The sequence below is a fragment of the Callorhinus ursinus genome, unplaced genomic scaffold (genome assembly GCF_003265705.2).
Source record: "Callorhinus ursinus isolate GAN/ISIS: 27379988/994484 unplaced genomic scaffold, GSC_fseal_2.0 scaffold10, whole genome shotgun sequence".
Taxonomy (NCBI): Eukaryota; Metazoa; Chordata; class Mammalia; order Carnivora; family Otariidae; genus Callorhinus; species Callorhinus ursinus.
The window spans coordinates 63,775,312-63,795,044 of NW_027397072.1; the positions used below are offsets into that span (position 1 = coordinate 63,775,312).

Consider the following 19,733-nt stretch of genomic DNA (forward strand, 5'->3'; position numbering starts at 1 on the left):
TGAACATCTTCTTATCTGTAGGGGAGGAGAGCAGGGGCATGATGCAATAGGATTGATTTGCATATCCAAAGTTAATTAGTGTGGAGGAGCAGGTGTACAGTAATAATAATTATCACACATGACAATCACCTGTGACCACTTCCCTGCGCCCCTTCCGGGATTCAGCACAGTGATTGCTGGCTGGTTTTTTTCTTGCTTGATACCCATCCTGAGCTGTTTATGTCCTTGTGCCTCTCTTCACAAACCTGCTGTGAGTAGCTCGTCTGTTCCTTAACAGGCGCTGTATTTTTCTCTAAAGGTATATTTTCCCGTTTCATTTGGAGGGAGAGACGATTGTAAGGCAGCTATTTTCAATTTTGTTTGCTGAAGTTGTCACATCCTGGTGGAGCCTGGGTATTTATTTTTAGATTACATGTAAGTGGATAAGGGGGAAAAAAAAGTGCTCAGGATCATAATTTGAAAATCCCATTTTGCATCATTTGAACATTTTATCTTGAGCATATGCTGGCGAATCAGTCTGATCCAAAATAAACTTATTAGACAGCAGACACATGAAACCAAGTGACAGTTTGATGTTTGCCACGAGACTGCCCATGCCGGTGTGAAGAGGGGCAGCGGGGCTCCATCCACAGACCTTAGCACCCCCAGGCCGGCAGGCTGTGGATGCTCGCTGGACACTGACCTGAAAAAACGGAGGCAGATTTGGGTGGGTTGTTTAGGGTCTGGCAGCATCTAGGGTAAACAAACAAACAAACATTAGCATGATAGACCAGTAGGAAGACTTGAAATTGTAGCCTTGGAGCAAATTCAGTGCGGCTCACAGGATGGCTCTCAGGATGCCTTCATCACAGAAAGCTTAGATAGATTACACTCTTCGGATTTCGCTTGCACATAAATGTGTAGGTTATGCGTGTTTAAAGTGTTTTCTCTGTCAAACGAGGGTAATTTTTTCAAATTAAGCCAAAAAGCATGCCCTGGAAATGGGATGTGCTTTTATAGAAATGAATTATTGCTGTGTGCTATACAGGAATTTAACACTCACAATGGTAGGCTAATAAGTAGGTAAGAACAGAATATTAAATACAAAGAAGTTTTTCTGGGTGAAGGGGAGGCATTAATGTTAAATTAGCTATGAAACTGTTTTTAATTTTTTTTTCATTTTGACTTTTGTCTGTTTCACTTTTATTTGTCAGGGTACACTTTTGCCAATCTAGTCGAGTATAACAGGTGGGCCTCCCTTTCACACAGCTTTAATGATAAGTGACAGAGATGGCAAAAGGCACTCAACCGCCTGCAGAATGCATTAAAAATTCAAAACTTTACTTATCAGTCTTTTATTAAAACTTTCTGTAATTGTGCAAAATTATTTCCCCACTGGGTTAGCTTTCAATATGGAGTACAATTATATTTCTGACACGAAAATAATTGCAGTTAGAAAAAAAAACTACAGAAAAGTATTTTTTTAAAGCGAAATCCATCCATTTTTACATCCATGAAGAGGCATTACAGTGAAAAATTAAGTGATTTCTAAAGTAAAGCTCCAGTTTTGAACATTTGACTTTCAGTACTAGACAAGTCTAGTTTGTAGAAATGTAAAGGAATTATGGCTGAGGGTTAAAGACTTCCTAGTCCTTATCTGTTTACCAAGGAAATACTTTGGTGTATTGTATCTTTAATCTGTCAGTGTTAGTGTAGCTAAAATGGTGGATCTAAATTCTTTCCAACAGGATAAATATTAGCAGTAGTAGCTGTGTTTCATGGAATCAGCTGTGGTTTTTTTCTATATGACTGATGTCTTCTTAGCTTATGATTTTTTTAATTAAGATTTATTAGAGAGAGAGAGAGAGAGAGAAAGCAAGCACAAGGCGGGGGGGGAGGGGCAGAGGGAGAAGCAGACTCCTTCATGAGCAGGGAGCCCAATGTGGGGCTCAATCCCAGGACTCCGAGATCACGACCCGAGCCAAAGGCAGACGCTTAACCAACTGAGCCAGCCAGGCACCCCTTAGCTTATGATTTTTAATGCAAGTGTTGATAGCTCTGGACAGGGGGCTCTGCTTCCATAGAGCAACACTTTTTTTTTAATTTTTTTTAAGATTTTATTTATTTGAGAGAGAGAGAGAATGGGAGATAGCACGAGAGGGAAGAGGGTCAGAGGGAGAAGCAGACTCCCCGCCGAGCAGGGAGCCCGATGCGGGACTCGATCCCGGGACTCCAGGATCATGACCTGAGCCGAAGGCAGTCGCTTAACCAACTGAGCCACCCAGGCGCCCCATAGAGCAACATTTAAATAATTCCCAACTTCTACTTTGGTCATCTTCATCTCTTAATCTAAAATATTATCAGTCAAGTTTCTAGAAAAACAATTGCCATGTGTACATTCCCCTAAGATGTAGAGATCAACACGTTTTTGCTTGGGCATCTTTTATGTATAATTCACTATAGTTGGAATTCTGGGAAATATGGAGGCATGAGTTTCTATTTCAACTGGGGCTTTGGGAATCAGCTCAGATTTCCATGAAAGCTGATGCTTACTACCCTTTCTTCCTTTCCACCCTAATGAGACATTCTTGTTGAAGACAAAGAATACTCATTGTGTATTTATTAAGTATTCACATGATGTCAGGCAATGCCACTTAAATCTAAAGTTTTACAAGTCTTCCTCACAGCTTTGTTCCTGATATATACATATATATGTATATGTATATATATATATACTCATTTTTAATTTCCTTTTTTTGAGCTTAGTATACAGCATAAGTTATATAAATTGGGAAACTAAAACTATTTATTTATTTATTTTCCTATTAGCGAGTCTTTGTATTGTGTGCATGGTTTTTTTTTGTTTTTTTTTAAATTGAAGGTCCCTTCCTGGTCCTGCTTCCACCAGTGGCAGCAGCCAGGGGAAAAGGGGAAGGGAACCAGGCAGCCCAAGGAAGGAGTCATCTCTACAACTTCCATTTACACACATAACAAAACAGACAAGCACAGTGCCACTACTGTGGGAAGAGGTTGGCAGCATGGGAAAGGGGAGGTGCAGGTGGGGTGTTAGGGTGTCATCAAAAAATACAGCACCCCCAAAACTGAGGTGCCTGGGGGCAACTGGTCTACTTCAACCCAAGAGGAATCAGAAGATCAGAAGCAGTTTGGGAAGGCCAGAACTGCCAGGGACAGATACAAGAGGAAGGGCCAGGGTGTGGGGGGCTGTTTGGCAACTGGGGTGAAGGGATTGCCCTCCCCCTGCTGAGATCCCCCTAGCTCCTCTGGTCTGGCAGGAAGGGGAAAGTCTGCAGTCCCCAAGGTCAGGTTTGGGGCTGCTAGATGCTCGAGGCAGGGGGCTGGAGGGGTCTCACAAAGGCTTGCCCTCCAGGAAGGTGATGGCACGCCTGTCCTCCCTTCAGCTACTCTGCTTAGGATACAGTGGTCCTTACCTCGTCCTAGTAGTTTGGTTATAATTCATGATTGATCCCTGTCAGCTTCTTCTTGATGGTGTCCTTAGAGTTGGCATAGATCACTGTGCTCTTAAGGGGTTCAGACTCAGAAGATAAACACCAGGTCCTCCTGCCTGTCTCATCGGTCTTATAGATTGCATCGGAGGGGGCAGAGTGGCAGTCCTTATCTGGACTGTCTGGACAGGTGGCCTAGGTGTTGTCTTCTCCATTCTGGCCCGGATCACCGACCAGCATCTCCTTGCCCTGCTCCAGGATAATGTTCTTGTCCTCGCTCAGGCAGAAGAACACCGCCTTCCTGCGCTTCTTCACCTCCTCTGGTGTTGACGACTTCCACACCTTCGTGTCATCCAGCACTTTGATGACACTGTCAGAGACAGCCACACCAGAGGCCATGTTTCCGGACATGAAAGGAGAGAACAAGGAGAGACGGAAAAGACAAGAGACACTGCAGCTGCTGCCGGGATCCGACTGATGAAACCAAAACTTGAAATTCAAAATTTAAATTGTCCTCAACATGGAATGTGTTGAAACCTTTATCTCCTACGTAGCTGTTTTCATAATCCATTTGGGCACTTGCATCCTGTGGTGGTGGTCCTACTGTGCATGGGAGGTTTGGAAACTTTAATTATAGTCTTGGTTGTACTACTGGTTAGTGTGTCCTCAAGTGAGTAATGTAGTCTTTATCTGAGATGCTTTGTCTTATCTCTTCCTCCCTAATTCCCCCTTCTCCTAATAATAAGCATTTCTTGAAAGATCACTGTGGGCCAGGAACTTTTCTAAGCAATGTGTTAATCCACTGGATATTTATAACAACCTCATGAAGGAGGTACTATGATCACCCCCTGAAAGGGAATGTACTACTTAAGAAAGCTGGGAGAAGGTAGTCAAACTGGGTTCATGGGCACTGAGGATAGAGTGGGGAGGAGTCTGTGGCCATTGGGGAGAGTCTTTGGACCACCGAGATGATTCATGAGATTTATGACTGCCAGCTGCCAGCGACTAACTTCCTGACCTTTAGCCCCAGAGGTTTCCAAAGCAAAACTTCCTCTTGAAACTTTTGATTTGACATTTGATGGAGGAATGAACGTAATACTACTGAGGCTCTGTTCATAGAAGGGAGTTCTTCAGAGCAGAACAATTAGACATGGAGGTTTTCTAATCTGAGTTTAGATCTGGAGGCCCTACATAAAGCTCAGGTCCTGCAATTGTCTTGCCCGGTCAGAGAAGTGTCAGCCCCACCTATTGCAAATTTTAGAGAATAATATGTCAACTTTGTAAAGAAAAAGGAATAGCAAGTTTACACAGACTTTAAATCACACTGAACACTTTGCAGTAAGTCTCACCAGGTAACAATAGTGCTTTGCCACATGTCGTCTCCTTGACCTGCCAAGGTATAGAAGGCTTTGTAGAAATAATAACAAAGACAGGCTGGGTAAGTGGGTGGTTGGAACATTAGCTCTTCAGAGCTCTTTCCGGCCTTGGTGTTGGGTCATTTGAGGCAGACACTGGGTCAGATTCTTGATTCTTGTGTGCCTGTTTGTCCCTTGGAATAAGGGGAAGAAAGGCAGTACTTGGCACCAAGACAAGGTTCATGAAGTGCTTTAGGCACCTGAATTGAAAGGCTGTAACATCAAACAGAAATGGATAACATTCTGTTTTTACGGATGGCGTGAATAAGAAGCATAGGTGATCTGACTGAAAACATCTCTGCGTAAGAGTTTTTTTTTTTCAGAAATGGGGAATGATTGGCAGAGGTCCAGAAGGCAGGGATGTTGTACACCTTGGCCCTGGCCATTGTCACCTGGCATCTAAGGGACCGCATTAAAGCTGGCCTCAGACCCTCATGGGCACGGAGGCATAAGAGAGGGAGGGCAAGCAGAGGGAGAGCTCCCTCTCCACTTTGGGAACCCTACGACATGCTGTGGAAAGAACAGACACCTCGGGGACTGTTAATATGAATTTAGAGAATGTGTCACTTTGGGGGAGATGATAAAATGCAAACACCAGAGAAAGAAAGGGTCTTTGTTTACTTTCCCTTTTCCTGGTATATGGCTAAACAGGTTAAACACCTGTGTGAAGAGGGTGCTTCAGGGACACCCTCCTACTCGAACTGTTCATGGGCGTCTCGGAGATTGCCCTCCTCTCCTTGTGCGGTGATCGGTTGCCTCTTCATCACCGGCGAGGCCGGCAGCAAGGAGCAGGGCCTCCACCTGCAGGTGTTGCCATGGCAGAGGACACTTGGAAGAGATTCAAGCAACATTAAAAGGCAAAAATGAAAATGAGAGTAGAGAGAAAATAGAAGCTTGATTTAAGGAGACATTTGAGTGGATCAAATTGCCTCCCTCACGATGGCCAAACCCCAGATCAACCCTACTTTTTTCCTCCTGACTTCTGAGCCTCTCTGAGTCCTGGTAATCTGGCACATAAGCTGACTTTGTTTAAAACTTAAAAAATTTTTTTTTTTTAAATATAGCAAGATTTATTTTTAACACACTGTAAAAATTATTCTGCCCCTAGGAGACTTGGTTTGGTTCCTTAATCCAAACAGAATTAAGAAATTATGAAATGAGAATTGGTTTATTGACTCAGTAAAACAGTTTCTTTTCCCCTTTTCAAAAATCAGCTAGCAAAGTAGTTCGTTTTATCTGCTACGCCGGGTTTTTCCTCTCATCCCCTACCTTCCCTACGGCCCATGCAGTTTCTCCAGGAAGCCAAGCCACATTTCTTGCTCTCTCAGACTTTGCCTCAGCTTTCACTTGGTTGGCACATGGAACTCAATTTTCTCTTTCTTCCCACTTCTCCATTTTGGCCTATCATACAGAATAATCTGGTTTATTTACTAAGCACCCCCAGAACTTGAAGATATTTATAGTCAGATTTTCTACAAGTCATTGTTCTCAAAATTAGAAAACTATTTATCTCTCTGTATTTTAGGAATTTTCCATTAAAGCCAGTGACAGATTCCCTTTTTTCACCCTGGTTGGTTAATTCCCTTTATATAGTCGGGTTAATAATAATAATAATAATAATAATGATAAAATATATGTTGACTGCATAACCAGTGGCAACAGTTTCTTGGGGGTGGGAGGAGGCCCTGGGTATAGGTGCTATGTCTGAGCTCCCCAGGGTTGAGGAGTCCTGTGCTGGAGGTGCATGGGAAAGCAAAGCCTGTTCCAAGGTAGATAGTAAATATTTAATACATACTAGTTTCCTGAAATTTTTCAGGAAATGTGCCATGCCTCTAGCTGTGCTTTCTCTGGCAGGGCAGAGAGAAATGCAGGGCTCATCTAGGTCTTGGGAATGTTGGGGTGGGGAAGCTTGGAACTGGGAACATCTGTAGGACTCTTCTTGATGTTCCCTTCTGAATTGGTTGGGAAAGATCAACCCACTCTTAGCTACTATTTCTACTAGGAAATGGATTTGAAAATAGGATGATGTTTTTTAAAGCGTAAGGGCTTGCCAATGACTCAGATGTGTACAGTGAGACCGCATTGTTGGGAAGCACTTGGGCTGGACAGAACCATCTTCTAGAAATTGGAGTTACCTGATGCTCTCTGGGCCTTTTGCTTCCAGGTCATTTCTGTGTTCCCTGGAAAACTGAAGAGAAATTGTCTTTATAATGAATCTTCCCTTATATGATCTGGGGTGTGATTAACCTTGCTTGGCCTTCATCTTAAAAGTCAGTTCAAATAAACAAGGGACCTTCCTCAAGAAAGGTCAGTGGGAAGGAGGTTGCCCTGCGACGTCGTTCTGAGCTAGAACCTGGAGGGAACTCGTAGGCCCTATGATGAGAAAATATCATTTACATGGACCAGGAGAGAAAAGGCATAAAGAGAAATGAAGGGGGCCTGGCCCTGAGATCTGGTTCTCTTACATCCAGAGGTTAGCGTAGGTCCTCAGTTTGCTCTGTGCAAAGAAAGTAAGTCTCCAAAGTGAGCACCGATACTACCATTTTTTGACATTTGAAGGTCAGCATGGTAAAATTTGCCAAGGCATTTTTCTAGCTGTTGTCTACCTCGAAAAAGTTATGGACAAAGATTGTCACAGGTTTTCTGAATATTCTAATCAAATTTTGATCTGGTTGTACTAAGCTACCGTCGATATGTCGACGCATTATGTGTGAAGCTGAGGCATGAGAGTGACTAACAGCCACTGAGCATCTCCTTTATTCCACAGTCACACTGTCTTACAGTAAGGCCCAGAAGTTCTTTGATGGGACAACAAGAATTAATGCCAAAGTTGAATGAGTTACAGCCGCTACCACCTAATTAAAATGATTTTGTGCCAGTTGCTTTTGTTGGGCTGGATCCACACATAATATAATTTTAATCCTGTTTATATACACTCTTGGGATAGATTTGAGATTAGCATTGCCATTTAAGTGAGGTTAATCAAGCATACTGTATGCAGCTTTTGTTTCTCCACTGGATGTGAAAGGTGACCACTGCTGATGGGTCACCCAACTGCCCGCTTACCCGATTAACAAGAAAGAGGTGGTTTTCAGTGTCTGATCATTAACCCAGCCTCAGCCCCAGCGACACTTTCTGTCTAGTCCTTGGAATGGTGCAGCTGTTGTCAGTCACAGAGGAGAACTCCAGTTAGGAACCGCTTTGCTTTGGCTGTGGCTACATGCCTCCACACAAGGGGAGGGGGAAGAGAGGAAAAAGGAGAGACAAAAAAAAAAAAAAAAAAAAATCCAGCTCCCCTAAAAAGCAAACACCATTTTTTGTATGCCTGGCTCTGTTTATGTATATAAAATGGACATTATGGTGGAGTGAAAAAGACCCTCGTAAAAATCCTTCTTGAAAACTATTGTTGCTGACAGCCGTGACCTCTGTGAGTCTGCATGTTTACCCATAATTCATAATTAACAAAGACATTAGAACTGCCACAGGAGAATTCTGGGCTTTATTTCTTTCTAACTGGGCAGTACTAATGCTGGAAGTGCTCCCAAATCAGTGATTTAACATTTCAGGAAATCTTGGAGAGGCAGCAGAAGCCTCCTTATATAGCTCATACGCTGGGACTTTGGTGATACAGATACGGCCGAGATAATTATTCAGCTCTCGTTATTGCTGGAGCTCTGCACCTGATCCCCGAGCCATTAGAGCACTCTGCAGGTTATTACAACTATCAAACATCAAGGTCTCTTTTCTAGTCTCTTGACTATGTGGTTATCATTTTACTTCTTTTAAATCCCCTATCTGCATAGAAAGCCTCTGTGTTTTTTACTGAGATCTGCTCACAGCCTTCCCCCCACCCCTTTGTTTATTGCTCCCCAAATGGAGCCCTTTTCTTACCAGCACATTAGCATAAAAATATAAACCTCATGCTTCTCCAGTTGTATTGTTTTTATACCCTCTCTCTTGTTTGATTTCCTCTTTGAGGCTGTGTGCACCTACACTTTAATTTGGGCAGCAAATGAGTCAGTAGAAGAGAATTCTCTTGAGCTCAAGGAAACCACGATAATATAATTTCAGATGATGGGAGCTGTCAGGGCCCGTGTTTAACCTTCTGTTTAGTTGAGGGCCCTCTTGACTTTATTGTACGTTTCTGCCCCTTGATGCTCTATTCCAGTGGTACCCCAAAATAGCAAATTACGGGAAACTATACTGACAATTTTTTTTTAAAAAGGCGTTTTGTATCGTGGACGTATTTAATGACTTACTACTTTTTAACCCCCTCACTGGCAGGTGTACCCTTGGAATTTAACATGAAACACTTTCTTTGATAAAATGCATTTTCAGTTTTGGTCACTGAACCTAGTGGCGCAATAAGTTTGCTTCTAATACTTTCCTAGACTATGCCATGATCGAAAACAGCTCCGAATATTCTGGGCACTGTGTCAGCTATCTAGGGGCAGGCAGTCACTTATGATATATACAGATAATACTATAAATTAAGAGTCTGAAGCAGACCTCTGTGGATTGCATCTTAAGTGAAAACAAGTTGCTATTTCTGGATGTTTTACACACCTCACTCCCCTTAGAAATCTTTATTTTGTGTGTGATCTCCACCAAACACCTGTAAAAATGGCCTCCCACCCACTGTAGGCCTATCGAATGAAAAAGCTAACCCACAAGGGGTGAGGGCAGTCACAGACAGTATGGTGGGGCTAAGAAACATATGGCTTTCTCACTTAATATTGCTGCACATCGTCCCACACCATATTCCCTTAAATGGGCATTAGCTCCATAGCCAAATTAGCAGACTATAAAACAAATGAAAATAGAGGCATTTTTTTGGTGTTGCAAAAAAGAAAAGAAAAAGAACCCCCAAACCATGAAACATGACTTAACTGTGTCTATCCATTTTGTGCGTGCATGAGTGCGTGTGTGTGTGTGTGTGTGTGTGTGTGTGCGTGTTACATCTTAGAAAAGAAATACAGAGAGGTTTTAAAGATAGGTAGTGTTTTTACCATGAGCAGTGCAAGTTTAGCAATTAAATGCTTTAATTTGTACTTTGCTCCATCAGCCTATACAAAGAAACTGGTTTTTCTGACTTATGGACGAGATGCGTTCCTTTTAGGATCTCCTCGTGCCCCTTTCTACTCAGCCAACCAGGTTTTAGATAGTTAAAAAAATTATATTCTCCTCTTCATTAACTTACTGGAGCATGTGCATTTTCTTCCTTAGGAACTAGGAGCATGGACTTCAATAATATATGTATATGTATAAATTAATGTAGGTTAACTATAAAAGTAGGTCCGTATGTCACATTTGTTGTGAATTAAGTTTTCCCATAATCAATGACAGTGATAAGAATGCTTCAGTCAGGGAACTTTGTATTACTGTGGAATCATTTGAATACTACCAGGGATTCCCCATTTGTATGTACTTTCATTTTTGCTACTATATGCAGTTCTTACTCCTTCAAATACAGTGATCCTTACTTAGTATTAAAGTTTTTGAGTTGAAATATTTCTAATTATGTAGTCTAATCCTGTAATGAGAAAATGGACTCAGAAAAGCCAGATAACTTGCTGAAAGTCATACAGTTAGCTACTTTATGGCAGACGTTGGTTCTGGCCTCTTGACCCTCATTCTCTTTCTATAATACATTGCCACTTCCAATAATTATATAATTATTGATATCCTCAAAGCAAGGAAAAGCACTTGTGAGTGTTCCTTCCAGAAGAAATGGTGATTTGTTCTTAGCCATCCGTCTCTCATTGGTGAGAAAAAATGCATAAATTTGCAAGATGGTGGGCCAGCAATATGGCAAAGGCCTTTTCTTTGTATGACAGCCAACTGACCCCTAAATGAATTGAACCTATGACCCCCTTCCTCATTAGCTCCAAAAAAAGCTAACTAGCCCAGAAACAATTGTTACAAGCAAGCTACAACACAAATCCACCATGTTATTCCTGTGGGATTAATTAGAGAGCTAAAACAATGCTTTATCTTTGAAAGACATACAAAATCATATTGCTATGTTCTTCTGGCTTGTGAACCTCTTGAAACTGTATGCAAAATTTTATGTAAGAGCAAATATACATTGCTCTGGGGAGAGGGCTCCAAGTTTTCATAAGATTTTCACAATATATGTGTGTGATCCAAAATAGGTTAAAAAAATTGTTCTATTTCATGCTCCAGTGATTTGTGCTGATGTCATCCCTGGTGTTGGTACCCTACCAAAAACAAGAATTGCATTATGCTTCGCTAAACTGGAGGAATATATTATTTCTATTTTTTCCTTGAGGAGAAAAGAAGAAATAAAAAGTAAATATACACATGTGGCCCTTATAATTAGCACTAAATCAATAAAGACTAATTTGGGATATTATGACAATTTAGTTGATGCTAGTTTGAGCAGAGATGGATATCACCCAAATCTTGAGTGCTGACTTTTGTACACAATGAGAAAAACAATGCTGCAGCCTTGAGTGTGAGGAATATGATGGTATCCAGGCTAAGGAGAGTAGAACAGACAAAACATAAAATAGTTGAATTATCTGACAGCATCTTTAACTTATGTAGATGCTATGTAAGAAATAAATTGTCAGCAGGACCTTTCTAGTCATCAGGGGGTTAAAGCACTATAAAGAAACTTGCATATGTACTTTGTTATCCAAGAGACAGATAGAGAGATGTCGTTCTACTGATATATTACATAAATCATGGTGCCAGCCAGAAAAACAACAGATGACCAATTTGTACAAAGCATTTTTTCCTTATGTTACATTTATTTAAAATACATTAAATCGTTGTGCTAAAATCGAGGCAGCTGGCAGTCCAGGCAACCTTATAAGATTTGCGTTTTCTGGAGCCAGGCCCACTCATTTAGAAAGGTGGATCCGTTGGGCTAGTGTATTTGCTTAGTCATATGCCAAACCCTTGGGGAGCACAGGTAATCCAGAATTTACCATGCATTCATTTTTTGTTTTTTATCAGAAATCTCTTGACAAATGGAAGTCAGATGGTTGATACCCATTTACTCCCAAGTGAAGTCACTAATTAATGGTAACAAGGCTCAACCCAAAGAAAAAGACTCATATGGCATGGAATCTTAAAAATCTGGCCATTTTCCAGGGGCCTCTTCGCTCCTATTTTATGTTCCTTGACATTGATGTGACGCCTTGTTGACTTTAGGAATAAAAGTCAAGTCTGAGTTGAATTGGTTTATGTTAAACTGATTCAAGCACGGGCCAAATTTGTAGAATTTTCGTGGTTGCTATGGCATTTTTTAGCCCATACTTTCATCAGATTCTTAATGGGACTGATAACTCTCTCAAAAAGTAAGAATCACTGGTAAGGGTTTTATGTACCTTCACTTAACCCAGCTTCCAATGTCTATTGTCAACCACATTCAAAACTAATATTGGATAAACCAGGGCCAGGGAAGAGAAGCCCATTTCAAGTGGTCCAGGCTTGCATGTCTACAGCATTTTTAAGGACAGCTTAACCTCTAGGAATGCAGTGGTCTTCAGGGGTTGTGGTAGTGTGAACACCTACATAAATTAGTCACTCAAATGTGAAGTTGTTGGTTTCAACAAATTTTCTTCCCTGTTGGCCAATAATAGTCAGAAGATGGAAGAGATTTCTTCAAGAAGTTGAATCTTAAAAACTGAAGTCACTGAAAGTGATAGGATTCTATTTGAATTCAACAACTATTTTGTGTCATTACTGTATTCACAACATGCTAGGAACATATTTGGTAAATTTTTAAGGACTTAAATAGACTTTTTTTTCCTTAGGATACTGAATTAGAGCAAAAGAAAGAAATATAAAACAAAGTCTGTTCTCTCAGTTTATGATCATCGTGGAGAGATTTGTATTTTGGGGAGACATGCAAACAATTAAAAAACAGTTCCAGACCTTGAATTGCGCCCAGTGTATGTCAAAATATGATAGATACAGAGAGAGCCATGACTGGTTAGAAAAAGCAGAGGTTCTGGAGATCATTAACCTAAAGAAGGCATTATGGAAGCTCTCCATAAGGGAGACTAATAGAAGAGGTAGGGATTGAAATACATTTGAAACTGTAGAGAAGATTTTGATGTATAGGATTGAAGGAGCATTTAATGGTTTTGGTTGACAATGAGACCATACTGATAGGTTTCTAGCACTACCATTAGAGTGAATATAAGGCAAATTTTATTTGTGAGTACTTAAAAAAATAGGTTAGTGGCTTCTCACACTGGAGAAGGAGATATATATATATATATATATAATAGATATAATATAAAAATAATTGTATATATATAATAGCAGGGAGAAAGGAATTGAAATTTTCTCTTTTAAAACTAAGGACTGCTGCAAAGTAATGGGGCCAGCCTTTAGGAACTGAAAATGTTTCCACCAAGAGTGAGCCCTGGAAAGGACAGAAGTGAAATGCTCTTGAGAATTGTATTAGAGCTAGATCCAGAAGTGCTGGAATCCACGTCAGTAGAACATATTCATAGCAGGGTACCCAGGATTGGGAACGTAGGACAAGAAGATGCCCTCAATAGGTAGCTTTGGTTGACTTTCAAAAGATTGAGAACCGTGGTATTTCTTATTTTCATCAACTAATGAATATGCTATTTACATACTGTTATTAGATCTATTACAATGTACATATGGAAAGAGTAAAGTGTGGTAGGATAAAGTAGGACATATATGTTAATAAAATACTCCAAATTAGTAACCAATAACCTTGTGGAAAATTAAACTATTTATTAGAATCTGAATTGTTAATCAGTTTGAAATCATGCCCAGCCACTATTTTTTTCCCATTTGAATGTGTGATACATCTTGAAAATTATCAAAGTTTTAATGGCAAAAAAAGGAATTAAGTAGGTCTCAGTCTTCTACAAAGTGATCAAAATCAGAACTGTGGCCAAGTGTGTCAGTGTATTATAACATTGGTTTCTTTTCTTCCATCTCTCCCTCTCCTTCCTCTTATTCTTCCCCTCTCTCTAATGAGTTAGAGTTTGAATTCTTGAATTCAAAGGAGTTGTTTCCTCATGCAAGGGGACTGTATCTTTCTGCATCTTAACAAGGTATAAAATTTTGAGCCATTTATAGTAAAATCAATAATCTCTTTCCTATCTAGATACACCAAGCATGGTCAAGGACAACAGTAGAATATAAAGTTCAGTGTTCAGGCTTTGGGGTCAGAAGGACTTGAACTTGAACCCTGGCTAGTTTACTTACAAGCTATGGTCAAGTTACTGGGACTCTTTTGAGTCTCAGTTTCCTTAACTGTTAAATGGGTATGATAAATCACATTTTATAGACTTGTGGAAAAAATTAAATAATATATGCAAAGCACTTCAAACAATACCTGGAAACACAGGAAGCCTATATTAATTGTACTTTTTTGATATGGCACTCACATCTGACTTTAGGCTTGATATCTATTATATTAGCTTGACCGTGGAACATCTGAGAGAAAGTTTACCATCACTTTCACATAAAAAATTAAATCCTAGGCTTTAGGAAATAGATCCTACTTAATTATTGACTGGGTCCTTGAGAAATAATTACTTAACACGTAGACGAAGCCACACTGTGTATCTGATCCTATTGGAATCCTCCCATTCCTCGTTCTCAGCAGGGAACAACTCAGTCTTGCTGAACTGGCTGTGATATTCCAGAATTCCTAGTTGATAAATCCTCCAAACTGGTTACTGTGCACATTCTGTAGCTATTTTTTCCCTGAAAATCTTAATATATGTTTTTATTATGTGCTATCCATGTCCTAAATGCTAATTAGCTAAGTTGGAGATCAAATAATTCTCTTGGGTGTAGAATATACATTTTTTAAAGAAGTGCTCAAATAAACATTTACAAAACAGGCTAAAACAGCTTCCCTCAAGTGGACTGAATACCTGCCTTACAAACTGGCCAGAATAGATATTTACCTGATTGACTGTAACTCTCCTCAAAGATAAATCATAGATCTAAACTCTTTAAGTGGCATATGGGGACTAAACCACTAGAGCCAATGAGAGTTGAGTAGCTAAGATCTCATGCCATGCTTTAAAGGTGAAAAGCTTGACCAAAAAAAAAAAAAAAAAAAAAAATCACTGACTCTGTTTTAAGCTCTTTGGGTAGGTAATGTAAACTGACATAAAAGCTAAATATAGTTCAGAGATATTGAGAACTTTCTGATATTTAGGTGAGATGATGCAATATTAAGCTTTAAAAAACAGTAGTCTACATGTATGCTTATTTGACAGTCTGCAATCTTTCCACAAGGCCACTAGGACCGTTTAGGTAGATAATACACAGAAGGGAATTTGCAGTTATATGCAAACATACCTTTAGAGGACATGACATTCTCTAGTAGCACTACCATTCTAATCTAACATGTCAACTTTTGTTTACGCTCTAGATTTTTTTTCACTCATTACCTCTCCAATTCATTTTTGTGTTTTCTATTCATATTCTCCAAAGCAGAACTATTTGCTTTTCAAATCCATCTTCCAAAAAAGGAGGCATCTTTATAGCTATGCTTAGGTAGAGACACTGGCTGAAAAAAAGCAAGGGATTTTGAAATGGGAGCCAAAGAATTCTGGCACTTGAACTGTACATCAGGGACTAGAATCCTAGACGTGTCCTTAACGTGCCTCGTTGTGATTAGTTGTTGTGGCCAGAAATGTGTAAACTCACTCTCTGTTTGAGGAACATGGGAATGGGATCTGTTGTGGAATTTAGGCTCTGTTGCTGGTCCTGGGTATATTTGCATATCTTCTCGGGGCAATGGTCTTCAAAACAGGAGTCCGTGTTTAAGGCTCTGCTTTTCTTTGGACCCTTTGTGGCGAAGGGGAGTTTTAGAAAAGGGGCAGAAAGCTCTCCAGCATACGGCTGGTTTTATCCTTCCTTGAACCTTCTTCACTGCCTGTCTCTAGCATCTTCGCTTCATTGCCCACGTGTCATCTGTGCTTAGCCATCAGGTGATATATCCTCTTTCATTCCAAAAACATTGATCTAAGTCTCCCTCCTTCCATTTTTTAATAAATCTTAGTGAAGCAATATAACATTCCAGGTCAGTCCTGTAGTGCTGTTCTGGCCTCGCTGGAGTGGCTGCTGCAGAGCACGGAAACTTGCTGGCACAATATTGCAAAGTGACTCTGTGGGGGCTGGACGACTTCCAGCCAGCAATGAACCACGGCCAAGAAACGCCAATATGGATAATGCAAACAAGAGAGATTTGGGGCACATTTCGATTTAACCATCTGATTTAATTGACAGAATAAATGCACCTGTCAACGGGTAATATTCTTGTGATTAGTTTTGGCTGTGATGATGAGATGATGTTAAAAGAATGTCAGAACAACCTGTCCTGGGACTCTTACAGGCAGTTTGAGCAAGGGAAGGTCAGTTTTTAGCTAGTTCAAAGAAGCGGGATTATCCTCTTGTAGTGTGAGGGTATTTTATGGAGACAGTGAACATTTTATTTGACATTTTCCCTCTGTGCTTAGCCTTCACCACAAATCATACCAAGTAGGGGATAGAGGCACGTGGAAGTAATTGGCTTTTGAATCAATCCTATGGCTACTGGGGATAGGTCTCATTTGGAAATGGAAACTCTAAGTATTAAGCCTAAGGCTGCACCTGAGTGGTCTTACCTTACTCCAAATTTGTCGTTCTTTTGCTGTCGGACTATGCAATTTAAATAGAATTTCAGGAGGGTGAAAATTCAAAGAGGCCTTCACTTGAAGTCCTGCTTTCTTCAGAGGGAATGTAATTTCTGAACTTAGAACAAGTATTTTAATTAATACTCACTAGGTCCTTCATTAACCCTTTGCAATCTCATCCCATCTCTTTCCAGGAAACCTTGCTTTTGATGTTGCTGATGACCGAATCAGTAACTAGTACATTTCTCGTGGCTCTCCATGTCTGATCTCTGTGCTATTGAACCCTGTTCATCTTTTCCTCCTTTTGAAAACTTTCAGTTCCCTGGCTTTCCCGATTGAGCCCAGGGCTCCTCCAGGGTTCGCTCACTCTTTACCTACTCTGTGTAGCCATTGTCCAAACTCTTAGGTCTGGCCATCTTCTATTTTCTCCTCCCATTTTTCCCTTTGAAGATTTCCCCCCATTCCTATGGTGTTCCTCTTCCTCCTTCCACAGATGCCTCCTAAATTTATCTTCTAGCACAAACTCTATACCTAATTATTGGTCACATAAGCAGTTGCTAGCAGCATGTACCCCAGATTGTATGAATTTTTTTGAATTTTCCATTTCTATTGCTGATCATTTATTCCTGTTGCACCCACAATCTCTAAATCATGAAGCTAAATGTTTTAGAATAGAAGTCTTTTTGAATATCTGATGAAGGCTATGGATTTTCTTCTCAGCAAATACTCATACACACCTATATTCAAGGGTGGTTTCTAAACGCTTTGAATTCTACCCATTAGCATGTTGAGGATTCACCATCCTTGGATTAATAACACCTACTTTGAGCATCTTGGAATTCTTTCTTTTTTCCCTACATCCAGCCAATGACCAAGTCCTGTAGAATCGTGTTTCTCAAAATCTGACTATCAGCCAAGAATCACTTGGATTGTCTGTCTTCCCCCGACTGAATCAGAATCACTTTGAATGAGACAAGGAAACATGTGCTATTTAAAACAGGCACAACAGTTTCCAATCCACTGTTATAGATCATGCTTTTGCAGTATACCTTCTACTTTTTTCTTTACGTTCCCATTGCCAACTCCCCACTGCAGCTTTAATTACCTTTTACCTGGAATGCTGTAAAAATTGCTACCACTATTGATTACCTACGTGATGCTAAGTGCTCTTCATACCTGATCTTATTTAATGTTCACAAGTCCCTAGAAGATAGGCAATATTAACTCCTTTTATAGTTGTGGCAACTCAAGAAAGGTCAAGCAAGTTATTCAAGGTTCATAGCTAGTAAGTGGTTATGCTAAACTTCAAATCTAGAGTTATTGCTACTCACCGCTTCTCATTGCTGTAGTCTCTTGGCCTTTTATCTCTCTCTCTATAATTCTTTAGTTGTTTTCTAATTAATTTTACTAAAGAAAATTTCTGCCAATCTTTATAACAAATCATCTCACCTTCCATTGTGTTTGTTTTTTTCTGTTCCTCCATTAGACCACAAGATCCTCAAGTTCATAGGCTGTGTCTGCCCTGATGTAGAGGAAGAACCCAGTAAATATTTGGAATAAATAATATCTTTACCTTCTAAGAAAACTTTAGTGGTTTCCTATTGGCAACTGAGTAATTTCTAATCTGCTTAGGAGAGCATCTAGGTTTTCATGTTATATTTCATCTCTCTTTTTCTTACATAACTCTTCCTATGTTGTCGTCAAGTATACCTTCCCAAAGATGCTCTTTGCTAATTCAACTTTACTCCTTTTCCTTGCTATTCTCTTGGTCTAAGATTTGTTTCTGCTCGATTCTGTTATTAGATATTACCAGCCTTTCAGGCCTTAGCATGGATAACACATTTCTGTGAAGCATTTCCTATTCTTCACCTATTCAGACTTATTTTCAGACCCATTACAGCACTTTCTATTATCTTTAAGCTACTAGTTTTATTGTTTCTATTGCATATATTGTGTACACATACAATCTTGCCTATTACATTGTAAATCTAACAACAGCGCAGTGTCTTATTCACATTTGGAACCCTTGCATATCTATAAAAGTACCTTGTATATAAAAGATACGTAACAATTTGTTGGAAAATTCAATGTGAGAAAATTTGGTAAACCAGATGTGTAAAATATTATATTTAAAGGATCAGAGATAAATATATATTTCTAACCAAGTATCTTCATGACTCTTAACATTATGCTCAATTCTTGGATGAATGAAGAGCAACTTAAAAAGTTTTGGAGAAGACATCTTCACTATGCTAAGTATGGATAGAGATCTAAAATGTCTTTAAACATGGTATTTTTGATACAACAAATGAATTACTAGTAGAGCCTGTAAGTCCCAGTAATCACTAGCAACTGCAGATCTGCAAATTTCTCCAGGTTAGTATGTTTGAACTTTCACTTGGGGCCAGTATCCCAGTATCCTAGGCTTTAGGAAAAATTTGGTTTCATGCCTCTGAAACAGGCTTAAAGGCAAATCAACACTGATAATATGAGTGGACTTTGAGTCCCAAATATCTCTGTGTTCTCTTGAATCTGGACTGACTCTCTTAACTGTCAGGGGTAATGCATAGTCAATGGTGAAATGAAGGGGATTTTAATCCTGGACACTAGAGCAAAAGATATAATTACTTTAAGATGTGCTTCAGCATAAGAAAAAGGAAGATAAGCTCACAATTTAAGATGCATTAGTAATGTCTTAGGATCCCTAGAATTCAAAGGGCCACTTTTCAGTAAAACAACTAAACACTGGAACGTTCTCTCACCACTCATAGCAATTAGATCTCTGGGCTTAACCTGTCCAGCTATTGGATGACACTGCCACCTCACCAACTTGCAGCTGAAAGTGAATTTATCTGGTTTTAATAGTGTTATAAAGACTGAAAGTACTCCAGTGACAGGTTCAGAGACCTAATATACCACTAACAAAGGGTTTGGAAGGGCTAGGGCTGATTGCAGATGCTCTTGGTAGCAAATAGTTTTGAGTCTTATGCTTGAGTCAGTGATACCAGAGATTCCCATGAGGCCACTGGGCAGAGTGACTGAGGCCAAGCACGTCCTGCCGTTGCCACACTCTGCAACCACCATCAGACCAAACTGAGTGAATAGTGGTGACTTAGTAGGGAGTTCCAGTAGTGATCACTGACAGATTCACAGATGGCCAAATTTACACGAGAGAGCAAGAGTAGAGACAACAGTGTGGGCAAGTCTCAAGAACACAG

At 40.0% G+C, this 19,733-nt stretch overlaps 1 pseudogene; it reads right to left on the bottom strand.

Moving 5' to 3' along the window:
* Nucleotides 1-475: 475 nt before the first annotated feature.
* On the bottom strand, nucleotides 476-4,818 carry LOC141373639 (cofilin-1 pseudogene; annotated as a pseudogene).
* Between the last annotated feature and the right edge of the window lie 14,915 nt (nucleotides 4,819-19,733).